This window comes from Rhipicephalus microplus, chromosome 6 (assembly GCF_043290135.1).
Source record: "Rhipicephalus microplus isolate Deutch F79 chromosome 6, USDA_Rmic, whole genome shotgun sequence".
Taxonomy (NCBI): domain Eukaryota; kingdom Metazoa; phylum Arthropoda; class Arachnida; order Ixodida; family Ixodidae; genus Rhipicephalus; species Rhipicephalus microplus.
This window is the reverse complement of record NC_134705.1, coordinates 35,940,059-35,959,024: the sequence shown is the minus strand read 5'-3', so window position 1 is coordinate 35,959,024 and position 18,966 is coordinate 35,940,059.

The following is an 18,966-nucleotide window of genomic DNA, read 5'->3' as shown; positions in this document are numbered from 1 at the left end:
GATAGCCCTGGAAGAGAGTGCACGGGCGGCCTGATCGGCCTGTTCATTACCCCTGAGTCCTTGGTGACCGGGTGCCCAAACCAGATTTCGCGGAGTTGGATTTACGTATCGGCAGCTAGGTTACAGTATACGCTGAGGAAGAGGCGAAGCCCACCCTAGCTGATTGTTCCAACAGGCCCCACGTGAGTCGGTGATATGTTTAGAAGAGGGATAGGTGAGAGCGAGAGCGATGGCAAACTCCTCTGCGTGTGTTGCACTGTAGGCTTTGAAAGTGAGCCCGTTTACGGTGTTTGTGTTGTGTATGACTGCGGCCGTATACCACCCCCCATGGTGCGGAGAAGTGAGGAGCGAGCAGCTCACGTCTCTTGCAGGTAGGGAGTTCAGGGAGCTGCACAATTCAGAGCGGTTGCTAGCTTGATGAAGCAAACTTGTCAGCCAATGCTTCGGCTAGAGCCAACATAGGGATTCCCATGGCAACCGCCACGTATAGGACGGTAAGCGGGGATATCTAGGAATCACAAACACTCAAACAATTCACCTAACACGATGACTGTGGCTTGGAGGGCCGAGTGAAACACGGAGCCCTTTCGAGCACCGGTCTCGCTGCTGTCGCACGTGGCAGCGGCAGACGGCGTCAATCCTGTTGCACATAAAACCGCTATACCTCCGGAAAAGTACAGCCTTCTTTTAATCTGCGCCGCTTCCTTTTTCTCTGCCGGAACTTCTTGTCTCTTCGGGTGGATGCGACGAATAACCGGTTTTTGCCCTTCGGTGCCAAGTCGAATGCGCCAAAGTGCCACTTTGTTGCTTGTTAACCACATGCAAAGTGCAGGACGTTGTAACCATTTCTCTCAAAAGTGCTTATTGTTTCGAATTTCATGAATATCGCGGCTGTTCTCAAGCGCAGCCCGTGTCTGCAACAGCGTGCACGTCGCATGTGCTCCGTATAAAATGAACCGCTGGCGCTTGCAAAAAAAAAACACTTTGTTGCAATACATAAGACTATGTGCCAAATTTTTTATGGCTTTTAGGTGATACTGTGCGTTAATTTCAGAGAATATCTTGCTAGGAATGGGTGAGCGGTAATTCGTACAGTGATGACCTGCTGCGTTTTCCAACCTCTATATCACAGCGCGATTTTGGCATCCAGCAATTCCTTATGAAATGAGCCACTGGCACTTCCCAAAAAAAAAAACGCTTCGTTGCAATACATCTGACGATGTGTCGAGCTTTTTCACTGCTTTTGGGTGATACTATGCGTATTTCAGAGAATACATCGCTATAAATGGGCGAACGGTAATTTGGGAAGTGATGACGCGACTGCGTTTTTCGACCTCTACATCACAGCACTATCTTGGCCCTCCAGCAATTCGAAATACTTTCTGGGTGCAGTAACAACCTTTATCACCTTCATTATCTGAAACGCCAATAAGATGTAAAACGTCAAGACAATGGTTGCAAACTGCGCCGCAGAGGACAGACATCTCAGAACGGCGTAGTGCGTGCAAAAGTTATTGCACAGGCAGAGGAGAGGTAGCATGTGCAATGTCACGAAGTTCTGAGCGAGCCCTTTCTTGGACATTGTTGAGATTGCTGAAGTTATAAAATATCGAGAAACCTTGTACACACGAGAACTATTCCTTTCCAAAAGGCGTGGCCTAAGAAACCGCAGCTGCAATTTAAATATTTCTTACCAATTCCATAATTAGCGTGCCAAGTTTACCTAATTTATTTGACCCTTTTCTCAATAAACCCATTTATACATATCAGCACCAGATACATTAGGAAACACTACGCTGCGAAAAGTGTTTAAATGACGTGCAATCCGCTACAACTTGTGCATGGCTTGCAGCAGCTCCTCTGCCGTAATATTGTTAGTGAGCGCTCCAAGTCTTGCTGAGAAAAGGAATGAATTCGTGGTTGCTTGCAAATTGAACAAAAATACTATTTTCTGCAGCCCTTGTGGGAGCACAGCTTAGTGCCTTGAAGGGTATGGGAGGAGAGGGAGTATAAAAGAATATGGGAAAGACATATGTAGATAATGAAATAAGACAGGCAAGCGACAGGAAAAGGAAGTGATAGCAAAGTTGGGAGCCGGTCGAAGAAGTCCGAGGCTCCACACCGTGAGAGCTTCGCAGCGTCAGGAGGTCGCGGAGAGCGAAGCAGTCGGCGAGAGCTACGTTGGCATCGGATATTGCGGGGGGCACAACCGGTAAGCTTGAAATCCTTCGAGCAAAAGAAATTCAACGCAGAATAATCATTACATAAAGCCATGTGCGAGGCACTGCCACGGCTGTACAGCGGCTGTAACTAATGCAGCAGCAGCGGAGCGCCACCGGCTCTAAAACAAACTCTAAGCTCGTGGCGGGTTACAGGGCGCGCCCCTACCGCAAGCGAAAGAAAAAAAGTAACGCGCCGGAGAGGAGGCGGTGAGGGGGAGAGCTGATGGCGGTACTGTTACGAAGTATATGGGCTTTAGTTGCACACGGTCCAGTGGTCCTCCTGTTGATACCGTTCGGCAATTTGCTTGCTGCACTGGTTGTGAGACAGTTGAGGGTTTCGAAGTTACCAACAGGAGTACCAGCCGTAATAGAGCAGTGTATGGTCACAGCCGCCACACCATGAGTGAGGGCGCCAATGAAGTTGCAGGAATCGGGTATACAGGCGCATAATGCACGAAAGCGTGGCCACTGTACCGTGCTGTGGGTGCACATGATTCCCTGGCTGGTTTTAAGCGGTTCGAGGGGGATCGGCTAATGACCAGACCCCTGTGTGTTCGCAGCGCCCTTACATTTGTAGCAGACTTTACTAGAAACGAAGGTGAGATCTCGCTTGTGCGGGAGCCACATTTCAGTGAATGGATGCTGTCCATGTTTCGAAGGAGACCAGTGCGGTGAATTACCTCCTGTAGCTCCCTGACACCAAGGATGTATCAGCGCAGTCCCACGCGACATTGTGCGCATGGACGTCACCTCAGATGACGCGAGGACAGAAAAAACAGCACTAAGTAAGGCCACGGAGTCACTATCGAAGTGGTTAGCCGGATTGTCATGCTTAGCATAAAGACTCGCCACACCAGTGTCTGTGCCACCAACGCGCACAACCAGCGCGGAGCAATTCACATGGCGACAAGTGCACCGCTCGTATCCACCCGACTATGGGAAACAAAGGGACGCACATCAATGGACACCCCGGAGTCACCAGGTGCATGCGCATGGTTCGCACAATGTTCCGTGAGACAGGTCCCGTTGTGGCAGCTTGTCGTGCGGTAGAAGGCGATGAAGCCCGGGAGCGCACACTCTCCCGTACGAACTTTTGTTTCTTGCAGTGAAATAACGTCATATTCTTGCTGCAGGAGGTCTAGAGAAAGATGAGCGTGTTGGCAGTGGAGGGAGTCATCATTCCAGTGTAGAATCTGTGGCTGAAACACCTTTCTATTAGCCATTGAGCTTGTGTGTACTACAAACCTGGCAAAATCACATGCTTTTCGCCTAGATGAATATCTCCGGAGCCCAACATGACGATAAAAAATTGGCATAAGTCAATATATCTATCGCTGAGAAGGGAAATAACAGTATTTTTGCTATGCGCATTGCCACATTGTACTGGAGCCACTGGCAAGCGGACCGATCCGAACAACGTTACCTCCTGGTGATTCCGAAGTTTCACCGATCGAAAATGTTAAATGCCATTCATGACTACCGAGAAGGTGGAAATATCGGCCAACGAGGCACGCTCCGGAAACTACAAGGACGCTTTTGGTAGCCGAAGATGCAAAGTAGCGTCCGGGGTTATATCGCCAGTTGCAAAGTCTGTCAGCAGTCTAAGCGACTGCTTGGGTGTTAACTTTGATTGTTAACTCCCATCTAGCTACCTGAAACAATTTTCGATAAGATTTGATTTAGGTATATGGGAGCTCTACTTAGCACCCCTGTGGGAAATCATTACATCATTAGAGCTGTCGACTACCCGTCAAAGCACGTGGAAGTGGAAGCCATGCCATATCTTGCATCATCTTACGTAATCAATTTCTTGAAGCACCGATTTGAATAGAGGCATGGCTTGCCAAGGAAGCCAACATCTGATTCGGCTACAGCTAGCGGGGAACGGAAAAAGTACCTTTGCACGACAGCTGTGCAGCACCACTTTGCATCAGCGTTCCATCCTCAAGCAAATGACTTTACTGAGTGAATCAGCCAGATATACAGGCAACACACGCTCCATATTCTATAATAGTAAAAAGAGGGGAGGCCGACTAGGATATCTTATGTATTCAGCCGGTTTTGCGATTAACACGGCACTGCTCACGTCTACCGGGACACTCCCTACGAATATATTTATGGAAAACCACCACAGCTGAAAGCGGTCCTCAGTCTCGATGAGCCCATTACAGTCCTACGTATCGACGATCACAAATCGGCCTGTTAGAAGATCCGAAATAAAGCGATCAAGAAAATCCCCCATACCCAAACAAATCAGAAGTGCCACTATGACAGACGTCATAGACCCACTCCTGCTTACAGCATCGGCGACGAGATGTGGCCGCAAAGGGGCGCCAGCGGGCCTTGCAAAAAGTTACTCTCTAGGTTCGGCAGGCTATTCTTAATTACTGTGCGTGTAGTAGAAAATACCTGGTGTGTGAGCACCTCAGATGCAAACTTCTTCCCCAATCAGTGTAAAAAAACCAACTTAGCCATGCATGTGTCGCGCTTGAAGAAGAAGTCGGACATTTGCAGAAAAAATCAACTGTTGTTTCTTTTATTTCTTTGTCAGGTCAGCAGTGTAGCCAAATTTAACGAAGATTGGCGCGGCCGCTGTGGGGCATACATTAGAGAGCGAAGATTGATATAGGGAGTTTAGCCTCCCAAAAGACTCTGTTCTGTCGCCAGTGCTATTTAACATTTTGTTAAGTTCAATACCACTGAGTGATAAGGTAAAGGTATATATATATATATATATATATATATATATATATATATATATATATATATATATATATGCAGATGATATTGCATTTTTTGCATCTGACTGTGATATTCACTTACTACATTCGACGTCACAGTTTTATTTGGCAACATTGTAAACCTCCTTTCCCAAAATTCATATGAAACTGGACGTAACTAAAGATGCTAGGATAGTTTTTTTCTATTGGACGTAACAGTTACCATTTCTCTTCAGTACCACCAAGAAAGCATTCCGCAAGTTAACTGTATTAAATATATCGGTGTATTGTACGATCAAAAACTTAGCTGGCATGATGAGATTGAACATACAAAATTGAGGCTACACGCGCTGTTGGGATAATAGGTTGGCTTGGCTGGCTGCGTTCTGGTGTTCGCAGAGATACGCTGATTATGATTTATCGCATGTACGTTCGTCCGATTCTTGAATTCGTATGTGTACTATTCTCTGGTACACCAGCATACAAAATAAACCCCTTGATTCTCTAAGAGCGGGAAGGTCTATGAAGTTGTTTAGGTGTGCGAAAATTCAGAGCTAACAATGTTTTGTATCAAGAAGCTCAGATAGCCATTCTTTCTTGATGATTCAATATTTAAATAGTTAAAACTTATTTAAAAATTTTTGAATCCACTTTAAGAAGGTGATAGTTTGTATTCTTTTCCGAGCTCTGTAGCTTTTTCAATGACCATTGGTCCCGTGTACATAAACCCCAAGTGCTGTTTGTTCAAACACTTCTAGATGCTTTAAATGCTAATATATTTGAGATCACACAATCTGACAAACAATTCGGCCAAATGCATATAGAATTTGGCGATATCAGGCAGGTGTGGGACTTTTTCTCTCTCATTATTCTGGTCCTTCTTATTACACCTCCCAGATGATACACGAATGTTTGAAGCGGAATTAACGGCCGTGTTACTCGCTCTTCGTAAACTTCCTGCGACTCATTCGACAGCTGTGAGAGTAACTGACTCGTATTCCATGTGTTCATATTTATCATTGTCGTCGGCATCAGCAGCACTACAAACCTTTGAATAATTATTCCTAGCAAATCTTCATCTAGTGCGAATGATATGGGTGCCAGGCCATCGTAATATGTTTATTGATGAGTAGGCGGACACACTCGCGTGAGCATTCCTTCATCTTACGATTGTGCCAATCATGCCTCTTACAGCTTACGTAACAGCAGCGAGTTTCAGAAAACGTTCTCTTCTTGAAGACTCATAAAAAATTACGATACCAAATGCAGATTTCTCGCACCTGCTCTTCGCATGGAATAATAAATGATGTCCCACGCGTAAACTTGAAGTCTCTATAACGAAATTGCGTTGCCGTGTACCACCTCTTAATTTCTACTTAAACAGGGCTGGTCTGGTGCCAACCCTCTGTGCTTAAGCTGTAATGAACCCGAACATATTGACCATTTTCTTCTCACATGTCACCGTTTAAAAAAAATGTTTAGAACAATTATTCGAAAAACTAGATATATCACTTACTACTTGTGATATTTTGTCTTTTGGGGCCACTTCATTAGGACACAGTGACAGGAACACCTGCGGCGGTCTCTGCGAATTTCTATGTAACACAAGAATATAACCTTATTGAGCCATTGATCAGCTCTCGAGTTTTACAGCCCAATCTAACATTTATTGTTTAACTATTACACTGTAATGATTTAACCTTCTGAAGAATTTCATATCACGATTACTCCTCAGATATTCAACAAATTTTAAGATTTCTCCTCTTTCCATGTTTTTACACTATGTGCCAATATAATCCCACAGACAAAACAAAGTATTCCGATTCCCCTAGCCTGGATAACATAAAGGTATTGACTTGTACCAACCACCCGCTTCTTGGCGAATCCCTCTTAGCGAGTGAGAGCCACTAATGAAAGGATCAAGCAAACAAGCAAACTACCACATGATTCTGAGAGATGCTGCAGTGGAGTGCTCTGAAAATTTTGGCCACCTGGGGTTATTTACCATGCACCCATATCTCAGCACACCGGCCTACAGCATTTTCGCCTCCATTGAAAATGCAGCCGCCGCAGCCGGGATTCAATCCCACGACCTGCGGGTCAGCAGAAGAAAACCTTAGCCACTAGACCAACACGGCAGCGCTGGACAGCGAAAAAAGAACAGGCAGAACAGAATAGCTTGCCTGATGAACGGTTGTTTTGTCTGTCTCGCTCTCTACAATATATATATATATATATATGTATATATATATATATATATATATATATATATATATATATATATATATATATATATATATATATATATATATATATATATATATATATATATATATATATATATATATATATTGTAGAAAGCGAGACAGACAAAACAATCGTTCATCGGGCAAGCTATTCTGTTCTGCCTGTTCTTTTTTTGCTGTCCAGCCCTGCCGTGTTGGTCTAGTGGATATATATATATATATATATATATATATATATATAACAAAGTAGATCCTCCGTGCGAAGTCACAACGTAGTTTGTTTCATTCGACGTTTCAGCCAGCGTCTCGCCTTCATCAGGAATGAGGGTGCAATTTCTTGGTGCTCAGCTTTATACAATCTTATAGAGAGAAAATACGCAAAAAAGCAGTGAGGTGGACAACCCCCCGGCCACTCCCTTCCGCTCTTTATCTTTTTCTCTTTTCGTTTTCCTTCTTCTTTCCCTTCCCCTTTTTTCTAACGATAACCTTTAAGATGTCCGCGGTCTGCTTACCCCTCCTTCCACTAACGTATTGTTCCCGCCTTGACGGCGCCGCATCGCTGAGGCGCTTCGGGTGTGAAGAAAATGAGCTTTTTCAAAAAAGTTTAAGCATTCAACTACTCACTGCCATGTGGGCGTCTCGTCGTTGCGAGCAGCATACCCTCGTCCAGGTCACTTCTACATTTTCCCAAAAATTCATAAACGTGGTAACGCAGGTCGACCAATCATATCAGGCATATGTACAATAACTGCCAAATCAGGGTACGTGGACAATTTAATAAGCCACATTCCATGCACTCTCACGTCATACATAAAAGACACCATACATTTTCTTCGAGACATTGCAGGTGCCGAAAAACTCTTTCTTGGTTACTCTTGATGTGTCCCCATAGTATACAAATATTCCTCACTACGACGGCATAGCTGCATTACAAAACATGTACGCAGACCGTTGACAACCTGACACCCCAAAATCCCCGATTTCTCTGCCATCGCAACTTTGATTTGAATTCAACCAAGAGTATTTTCGACAAATTAGCGGGACCGCTGTGGGCACGAAAAGGGCACCCAATAATGCCACCATTTTCTTGGGAAAGCTAGAATCTGATTTTTTGCACAATGTTCCTTAAAACCACGCTTATACAGAAGATACACAGGCGACATCTTTCTTATTTGAACCCACAGCGAGGATGCACTTCTCAGCTTTACCGACACTTACAACGCTGTACATCCAAACATAAACTTCACTGACACCTACTCGCAAGCAACCACAAACTTTCTTGATGTTACTATAACGATAGAAGAAGACAAGCTTTCTGCAACCCTATATCGCAAACCGACGGACTTGGCGGCACCGACCAGGCAGCGATGCTTATTCCCGCTCTTTTTGTTGCGCAGATTGCTGTGGCCTACATGCCTCTTGGCCGGGCTACCTACGCATCGGCACGCAAATGGATCGACGCCAGTGACCAACGCAGAAAGGACATCATGGACCGAACCCATTCCAGTACCGACCAGCTTCTGCGCACCTCAACAACGAAACTACTACGTCACAGACGCGACAACACTGACGCCAGCAAGCTGTCGACAGCATAAAAGCCTAGCCTATGACCCAAGGCACTTCAGTGGACTTGGCGGCACCGACCAGGCAGCGATGCTTATTCCTGCTCTTTTTGTTGTGCAGATTTCGCTGTGGCCTAAATGCGCCTTGGCCGGGCTACCTACGAATTTGCACGCAAATGGATCGACGCCATTGACCAACGTAGAAAGGACATCATAGACCAAACCCATTCCAGTACCGACCAGCTTCTGCGCACCTCAACAGCGCAACTACCACGTCACAGTCGCGACAACACTGACGCCAGCAAGCTGTCGACAGCATAAAAGCCTAGCCTGTGACCCAAGGCACTTCAGTGCACTTGGCGGCACCGACCAGGCAGCGATGCTTATTCCTGCTCTTTTTATTTGGCAGGTTAGTGACGATTACGCTTTTAACTCAGTAAGAGATGACGATGTAACTCTTATGGTGCTGCCAAGACCACGCTTCCTTGTTTCATTGATTACTGATTGTTATCATTTGTGTAAACTTTTGTTACTAACATCAGGTGACGTTGAGCCTAATCCTGGTCCGAATTCCGATTCCGAATCCGATACCTACCCTAACAATTTTATTTAAAAAGAAATGCTTAAAGAACAAACTAAAACAACCAAATGTTAAAGTAACTAATGGCCAACCTAAAGAAGGTACAAAGAACTGTGAATAATATGGAAACCAGGCTTGCTAAAATCGGAAACGATATGAAACGACATAAGCACTGCGAGGAGAGATTGGCCAAGTTTGAAAGTAACTACGACATCACGAAATGTGTAACTGAAAGCCTTGAACTAAAACTACATGATTTAAAAAATAGAAGTAAACGCAATAGTTTGATACTTTATGGTGTTACGGAAAAGCCTATTGAAGATGCCATCTTACAAAACTGAAAGTGAAAGAAGACGTTCTGAAACGGACACTCGACGTCGAAGTAAAAGGCATCGAAAGAATTCATAGGGTAGGCACCCGTAAAAGTGTCGCAGAAAGACCAATCAGCCTACGTTTTTATGACTACAACGAACAAAGAAAAATCCTGTCTAGCTGTTACAAGCTCAAGGAAACGCCCCTGTCCATTTCTGAGGATTTTTCTAAAAGAGTAAAGGACATTTGCGTGCACTTGTGGCACTCAGCAGCAAGCGAAAGAGCTGAAGGAGCAAAAGTTAAACTACTGTCCCATAAACTGAAAGTCAATGGCAAGGTTTATACTTGGCACCCGGTAAAGAATGCTAGAACTGACATATCGCAGCAACCAGGCCAACCGCGAAGCATCCCGTCAACTTCAACTACGCATAAAAAGTCTACGAATAAGAAGAAATTGAAACGACGACCTAGTACTAAAGCACTTAAAATTACTTCAACGCTAGAGCTGTGCAAAACAAACTCGATCACTTAGAGAGCCTCATCCTATCCTACCATCCTCACGTTCTAATATTAACAGAAACTGCTTCACCTTGGAGTACGTGACTCGGAAGTTGTCCCTACTGCATACAGATTGTTCCGTAGGGACAGAGTCCAGACCACAAAGTGATTTCTTTAACTTATCCCATTACTTACACGCGAAAAACAAAAAGCCAATACCTGTTTTCTTTAAAGATTACACCCGTGCAAATGAGCGTGCAAATGATCGTGATGACAGTTTCATGCATTTGGCATGCTAACGGAAATATAACTCTGGACACGTTGTAAACACATAGTTAACTACATAGTTAACACATAGTAAACACATAGTAACACATAGTAAACACATAGTTAACATAGTTAACATACCTTCATTTCGAATAAAAAGAAACGCATCAACCGGGAGTACCCTTAGATAACACGCGAAACAATTCAACTGAAAAGAAAAATGAAACGACGGTGGAAAAAGGGAAACAAAAGCAACACAACCGATCTTATCGGAGCCTTGAAACCTAAAATGTTCGAAGCAAAAAGTCATTTCTTCAACACTACGTTACCTTCACTTATAACCCACAGTGACCACGAATTCTGGCGAAATTGTCAGATCAACGACATTCAATCTCGCAAATTAAGTATTCAGAGCAAGATATTAGGGAACCAGGACAAATCGCTGACCAGATGAATAAGTTATTTCAATCAGTTTTACGAAACGTACCACTAACGCAGTACTACCCGCCTATACTGTGAAAGTACCTATGCAAAAAGCATATTGTAAAGGAAGAAGCATACTTGCTTTTCTGCTCAAGCTTGACATGAAAAAGTCCACTGGTCCTCATGAAAGTATTAGCTCGTTTTTATGCCGATATGCGCAATGTACGTCTAAATATTTTTTTTAAAATATACATGTTATCTCTACACACTTCTGAATTACCGGACGACTGGTGCAACGCTAGAGTTCTCCCTATACGCAAATCAGGCTCTAAGCTAGAAATAAGCAACTACCGCCCAGTGTCGCTTCCGAGATCCTGCTACGAAATATTTGAACATATAATTTTCAAGGCCATAATAACTCACCTAAAAACAAATGAGCTCCTTTACAAACATCAACATGGCTTCAGATCAGGTCTCTCAACTACAACCCAATTAGCTGAATCCACTCATGAGATAACCAATGCAATAACGAGAACATTCAATTAAATGCCACTTTTTTAGACTTCTCTAAAGCCTTCGTTGTTGTTTCACACAACGATATAATAATAAAAGTATCGACCTTTGGTATTGATAATAAAATAGTAGCGTGGATTAACAGTTTTTTAACCAAACGAAAACAGAGAATGACAATCGACAGCCATCTATCGCAACCGCTTGATGTTTACTCTGGAATACCTCTGGAATCGGTACTTGCCCCACTTTTGTTTATGTGTTTATAAGTGACGCTCAATTTTCTCTTAAGAATCCTGTTCAAATGTGACTATTCTCAGACGACTGCGTCGTGTACACAGTCGTACACAATTCAAACGATCACGTTAGCATGAACAATTCATTGCAAATGATCTATTGCTGGTGCGATACTTGGGGCATGAAATTAAACACAACCAAAACTCAATTCATTATATTCACAAATAAGACCAACCCCCTTAACTTTACATATACTATAGGAAACAAAACTATCCACAAAAGTGACCAAGTAGAATACTTTAGCGTTACTTTGTCATCGAACCTAAACTGGGCACTTTAAGTTTTAGCCATAAGTCGTAAAGAGGATAGGAAGCTATCCTTCCCGAGGAGAAAATTGCGCACTGCACCATCACACCTTAAACTTAATGCATACAAAACACTAACTATACCATGTTTAGAGTACGCCGATCTCATCTGGAGTCCACTTCTTAATAAAATAGAAAGAATACAAAAATTGGAAGTTAGGTTTGTATGTTCAGACTTCTCGAGGCAATACAGTTGTGCAGGCTTGCTAGCAAGGCCAGACTTGAAACCTCTCTCACAACGCAGGATTATGTAGAGACAAAAATTCTTGACCAAATATATCATGGTCAATTCCGCATACCACGATCTCATCACCTATTAGACCCACCCAAACACTCATCGCGACTGAACCATTCTAAAGCTATCCACCAACTTTTAAGTCGTGTTGACGCTCACAAATATTTCCGTTTTTCGTCAGCTATCTACCATTGGAATAGACTAGACAACAATATTGTGTGCTGTAACACCATTCAATCACTTATTAACATAATACAGTGTATCTATTTTGAATTATGAGCTGTTTGACACTGTATCTTTTTTCTTGTTATTCCGGTATGTAACTTTTTTCGAAGCTTAGTTTGTATTTTCTTGTCTCCACTCCAGCATGGTCCGTGAAAAGCCTGCAGTATGTTCAAATAAAAAAATATACTTCCATTCCAAAAGCGATCACCTGCGCCACTGTAAAAACAGTATTCCATACAGCCAGGCTCACCAGTTTGAACAATTCTGCTCAAGAAGCGCTGATTTTGAAGCGAGCTCACAGAAGCTAAAACTTATGCTCGATAAAAATTCATCCCCCACATATAATTGATGATTGTAAGGTCTGGCGTCGCAGGCCAGGGAGTGAGTCTTCTTTGTCACAAGGGGTGCGCTTCTCAAAGAACCGATTATCGGGAAACGATAATCCCGGCGTTAGGACGCCCGTTCTGGTAGGAGAACCGTGGTCGGTAACCACTTTTAACAACCAGCTAAGCGTTCCTCAGGCAGCGCCGAGCCGGCAAGCGACGTGAGGACATCTGGTGTGCAGGCGATGTCCGAATGAATGTAGTCAAGGCAAGGTTCAGATTTTAAGAAAAACTGTATCGTGCTAAGTTACAGGTGAATCGGCAGCGGTTACATGTATAAAGAAACTGGACTCGGTGCAGGAGCTCGATCGGCTACGTCTGACACCACTCGCGTCTCGGCTCGCTCTCCGGTCCCGGCTCGAATCTCGGCTCGTTCTCCTCTCTCGCGCGATGCGTCGCTATGCGGTCCCGGCTCGAAGGCTCACTTTTGTTTTTGAATGTTCGTTGAACCAATGGGCAACCGCGTCGAGTGGACGTGCTCAGGGCTCGGAGTCCACGTTAACGCAGTGCAGCGTTTCCCGAGCCACCACGGAGACGCTGCCGGAGAATGAGACGCTGCCGGAGAATTCAGCTGTGCGAACTCGAGTGCCGCTGACACGGCCCTCCCGAAAATTGCGCCTGTCCTCAGGCGTGCGTGTCGTTAGATGGCGATGGTTCCGTAACTTCTAGGAGCGGCTCCTTATATCTACGAAGCTGCTCCACGTTCACGATTTTTTGGTTGATCATGCCCGGTGTGTGGGGTACTCTTTGGATCTCGGCCCTGTTTCCTCCGACGAGGGCCGTTATCTCGAACGGACCTTCATAGCGAGGGTCTAATGTGCCTCGAGCGCTCAACTCAAGCAGGACGAGGTCCCCCGTTATGAACCTCGGAGTTCGCCGCTTCTTGTCGTATCGGACCGTTGTTTTGCGCTGACTCTGCAGTAGCCTCTCTCTTGCCTCCGCACGTCCCCTTGCCAAGTCGTGTAGTCTATGAGACTCGTCGATGTCTCCCTCGACTGAGGCGAAGTTGAGCTCTCCTGGCAGTTTTGGGTTGTAGCCGTGCATGAGTCGAAATGGGCTGTGGCCACTGTGACGATGCTTCGTGGCGTTGATTGCTAGCGTTGCTCGGGGTAGTTCCTTCTGCCATTTGTCCTTGTTGTTTAGCATTTTGCGTAGCACCTGTTTCAATGTTCCTACCATTCGCTCAATCAGTCCGTTTGATTGTGGCCAGTATGGTGGGGAGTTCTGATGAGCAATTTTCAGTCTGTGATGGAATTGGTTGGTTTTCTTGTTCACGAATTTCTTGGCTTGGTCCGTAATAATGACGCTGGGAACTCAAAATCGCGGAATCCACCGGTTTCTCATGAAGTCAAGGTAGTGCGTCGACGAAGTGCTCGGTATGGTCACGGCGTCCATGTATCTCGTGGCGTGGTCGATACACACGAGGATGTGGTCTCCCTTCTCGTTTAGCGGACCCCTGTGATCCAGGGATATCACCGCGTTTGGCTCAGTAGGAATATCGCGTGGGATGAGGCAACTTTCATTCCGTGTCGTGCGGGCGTTGATAGTCTGGCACGTGTGGCAGGAGTCAACATACTCGCGTATGTCCTTTCTCATCGATGGCCACCAGTACTTTCACTGGATCAGGGCTCTTGTCTTCTCGACGACTAGGTGGCCGTTGTTGTCGTGGAAAACGATCACACTGCTTCGGAGGGCAGCGGGAATGATCACCATCCGACGGACCCGTCCTCCTCCCGAAATCTTTTGCAGTCAGTATCCCTCTCCTGAAACTCGCGTAGGCGACTGTGTTTGCCGACCACTACTGCGTAGCAGTGGAGGTCTCGCGTCGAAACGCCCTGGTCGAAAGCCTCTGCAGATTCCGACTGCCTCGAGAGTGCGTCAGCAGCGGAGTTCTGGCGTCCTGGCTTGTGCTTGACGTCGAAGGTGTACTCTGCTAAGTCGAGCGTCCACCTCGCAAATCTGCGGTTGCTGGCTTCATTCTGGACGAGGTATGACAAGCTGAGGTTGTCCGTGAACACTGTAAAACGAGGGCCTCCTCTCAGGTAGACCGAAAACTTCTCAGTGATCCGCCAGTGGAGCGCCATGCACTCGAGCATATTAGAGTGTAGACCACGATCGTGCTCGTTTAGTGATCTGCTTGCGTACTCTATGATTCGCTCCTTTCCGTCTTGAGTTTGAGAAAGCACCGCACCCAGCCCGGTTTGCGAAGCGTCGACGTGAACGTTAGTCAGGCAGTCTGGGCGGAAGCTCGCCAAAATCGGCGGGTTCTTCAAGGCATGCTTTATGGCGTTGACGGTTGCTTCATGAGCGTCAGTCCATACGAAAGGAACGTCCTTCGCCAGAAGGTGCCGTAGCTTGTGCGTGACCTTTGCAAACTCCGGTATGAACTTTCGGTAGTGGTTAGCGAACTGCAGGAAGGAGTACAGCTTCTTTGCGTTGCGATGCGGCTCGAACTTCTCGACAGCGGAAACTCTGGATTCGTCCAGTGTTCGTCCTTCGTCGAAGATCACGTAACCCAGGAAAGATACTTTGTCTTGAATCAACTGGCATTTCCGGAGATCCATCTTCAAGCAGTTGATCACGACTCTCCTGAGTGCTTCGTTCAGCAAATCCAAAGCCTCCCTCACTGTTGTGGCCCCCTGCCCGACATCGTCCATGAACGTAGCTGTCCTAGGTAAGCCATCAAACGTGCAACGCATGACTCTTTGCATGGTCTGAGGGGCCTTGCAAAACCCAAAGGCCATTCGAAGGTATTCGTGCTTTTCGTCTGTAGTGACGAATGCGGTCTTGTGTACGTCGTCCGGCTTCATTCGTATAGTCAAAAATGCCGTCTTCACGTCCAACACAGTGAAGTAAGCCGATCCGTCGCGCATGACATCGTCAATAACGTCTTCCATGACGGGCATTGGATAAGAAGGGTTGATGGTTTCCTCGTTGAGCTTGCGATAGTCGTGTACCATTCTTCGTGGAGTCGTCGGGTGGTGCGGTTGGTCGACGACTATCGTTGGAGCACCGTACTCGCTTTCGCTCGGCCTTATGATGCCCTTGGAGAGGTAGTCATTCACCTGTTCTCGGATGAACTTGCGATCAGCCGGTGAGCATCTGTACGGCCTCGATGACACTGGTATATTGTCTCTGAGTTCGATGCTGTGCTCGGTGTGAGGACACACGCCCAAAGTGTCGGCTTTGGAAGTGAACGCTTGGTGATGCCTTAACAGAATTGCGTAAAGTTGTTCCCTCTCTGCCTCGGTGGCATCCTTCGTTATCTTCCGTGTGGCGTCTTCGACCAGACTCGTGAAGTATTCGTCGGGTGCGGGACATTTCGTGTTGAGGCGCACGTACCCTTCGTCTTTGGAAACAGTCTCGTCCGATTGCCGGCCGAACGTCGCAATAAGCGTTTCCCCGGTGCGGTGTGGTGTGCCTTGTTTCGGGGGTGGCACTTCGGACGATGAAAATTTTCCGGAGGGCTCGACTGGAACGATAGTCACATCGTTTGACGTGTGAAACGTTACGTCGAAGTTCGCGACTCGTCGCCAGTCTGATCCCAGAATCAGGTCGATGCCGCTGGGCAGTTCCGTTATCACGACGTCTTCGAGTCGCACATTCGTGGTGCCCAGTGTCACATCAAGCGTTGCAGCGAGAGTTGGGCATATGCTGCGGTTAGGAACTTCGATGTTCTCGCGCGATACCCATGCGTGCGTGGGAATGTCGTCCGTCAAGGCATTGGCACTCATGATGGATAAGTTGGCGCCAGTGTCAATGCACACGCGGACGGGTCGGTTGTTAGCAGTACCGGACACTATTGGTAATGTGCCACCCGTCGAATGCAAAAAACAGTTCGCTTGCCTAGGTGACGTAGTCCCTGTTTCGTGGCTGCTATTGTTCCTCTTCGCTCGTTTCTCGTCCACTCTGATCGTTGCTGGCGTTTTCGGCTTTCTACAATCACGGAACAGGTGACCGATGTCGCCGCAGTTGAAGCACGAACGAGCAAAGATGGGCCGCGGGTGTGGAGCTCCCGAGAAATCGCTGCGCGGGTTGGCCTTCGGCAAGTTGGCAGAGCTGCTGGCTGGCACCCGCTGGTTCGAACCCTGACCACGGCTCGCTGTAGACGATGACGGTTTCTTGTCGTTCTCGGCACACACGGTCGTGCGACGCCTCGCGTCGAGCAAAGCCGCTCTGTCAATGAGTTCGGTTACTGTGCCACACAGCTGCGCTGCGAGTGGGTTGGCCCATGTGTCGTCCTCGATGCCGCTGAGAATGAGGGAAATTCGTTCTTCCTCTGCTAAACGGTACGGCGCCTTGCTCAAAATGGCGTTCTTCGAGTACATGTACTCGACGATGGTCTCGTGGCTCTGAAGGCGTCGCTTCGTCTGCAGTTCGAGGAACTCCTGCATAGTCAGCTTTCGTTTGAATCGGAGAATGAGCAGTTCTTTCCATTGCTCCCAGGTGTCATACTGTGAGCAATGGAAGGCGCTGTGCCTTCCATTGCGTAGGCGCTGTGCCAATCCTTGGCAGATCCCGTCAAGCGGCTTGCTGCTGTCCCCAACGTCAGCGATGGCGTCCAGTGGGCGAGCGCTGCGATTCTCTCCACTTGCGTAATCCATTCGTGAGCACTTTGTGGCGGCGTCCCATGGAACAAGGGGATTGAGGATGACGTGTCGCTTGTGGATCGAATCTTGATCGGGCTCGTCATCGGTGGACCTCTCGACAGCGTGTTGGCGAGCAGGGCTTGTGTGTTCACGAGCGCGGCGAGGATCTGGGCCATGGAAGGTTCTCCCTCGTCCGTTGAAACGGTCGGCGCGGCGGGGCGTGCCGCGTCTTGGTTGGTGCCGTCGTTCAGTGATGGTGGCCGCGTCAAACCCGAGGACATCGTTATGTCAGCAGGTACGGAATGGTGCAGCCCGAGGGTTGGAGTCGTCACCCGTTCCGTTGGCAGTGAAGCGTTCTGATGGGCTTCGTGCGATGTCTCACGTTCACTCGTGGTCGCACGGTTAAGCTGGGCTCGCAGGCTGCTCAGTTCAGCGCAAAGCCTCGCGTTGTCGGCGGACAGTGTCTCCAGGTGCGCCTGCCTGTCGTCGTCGTAGGCAGCCTGGTCCTTCGTTGACGAGTTCGTCGGCTCTAGGGCTTGGCGAGTGATGTTGTCGCGGATGATTCTTGCGATGAGCTCGTCCTTTCGTCCGGACCACCGTATACCTCGTGCTCTCAGCTCGTCGACGAGTTGCTTTTTCGTTGCATTTGCCATCGTGCTGTGGTCGAGGGTCGTGAAAACGCTTTCGACGATGGTCGTTTCGGAGTCCCGAGACGATGCACGGCGTGGCATCGCTCCTTCTCGTGGCGTCGTTTCCTCCTCCGCATGCAGCTCGGTCGTTTCACATCCTGTCGGCTGCGCCATGTCAGCGATGTCCGAATGAATGTAGTCAAGGCAAGGTTCAGATTTTAAGAAAAACTGTATCGTGCTAAGTTACAGGTGAATCGGCAGCGGTTACATGTATAAAGAAACTGGACTCGGTGCAGGAGCTCGATCGGCTACGTCTGACACCACTCGCGTCTCGGCTCGCTCTCCGGTCCCGGCTCGAATCTCGGCTCGTTCTCCTCTCTCGCGCTATGCGTCGCTATGCGGTCCCGGCTCGAAGGCTCACTTTTGTTTTTTGAATGTTCGTTGAACCAATGCGCAACCGCGTCGAGTGGACGCGCTCAGGGCTCGGAGTCCACGTTAACGCAGAGCAGCGGTTCCCGAGCAACCACGGAGACGCTGCCAGAAAATGAGACGCTGCCGGAGAATTCAGCTGTGCGAACTCGAGTGCCGCTGACAGGTGTATAGACACCCATCCATCTGAATTAGAGTCCGCACGAAAGCTCTCACGCTGAACAGCTTGGTCCTATAACAGTAGTACCATGGGTCCGCAGCCGAACGGCGCCATCATCACGTGTGTTCGCACAGTTCGCTGAACGTCTTGTGTACGTCTTTTGGTCTCTCTCTTTCAGACCGGGAGGTCAAGCGCTTGAAGAAGAGAGCGAGAGGAGAGGACGGCAACAAGTGTGTCTGTCCAATAAACAGACTAAATTGTTTTGGTTGACCATGACGAGAATTGGGAGGCGCAAACGAGGGGTTAAAACCTGGCTCCCGTTTCCTCATGGTCGTTCTGGTCGCAGCAAAGAGTGCTGTGTCGGCTCTGCCGAG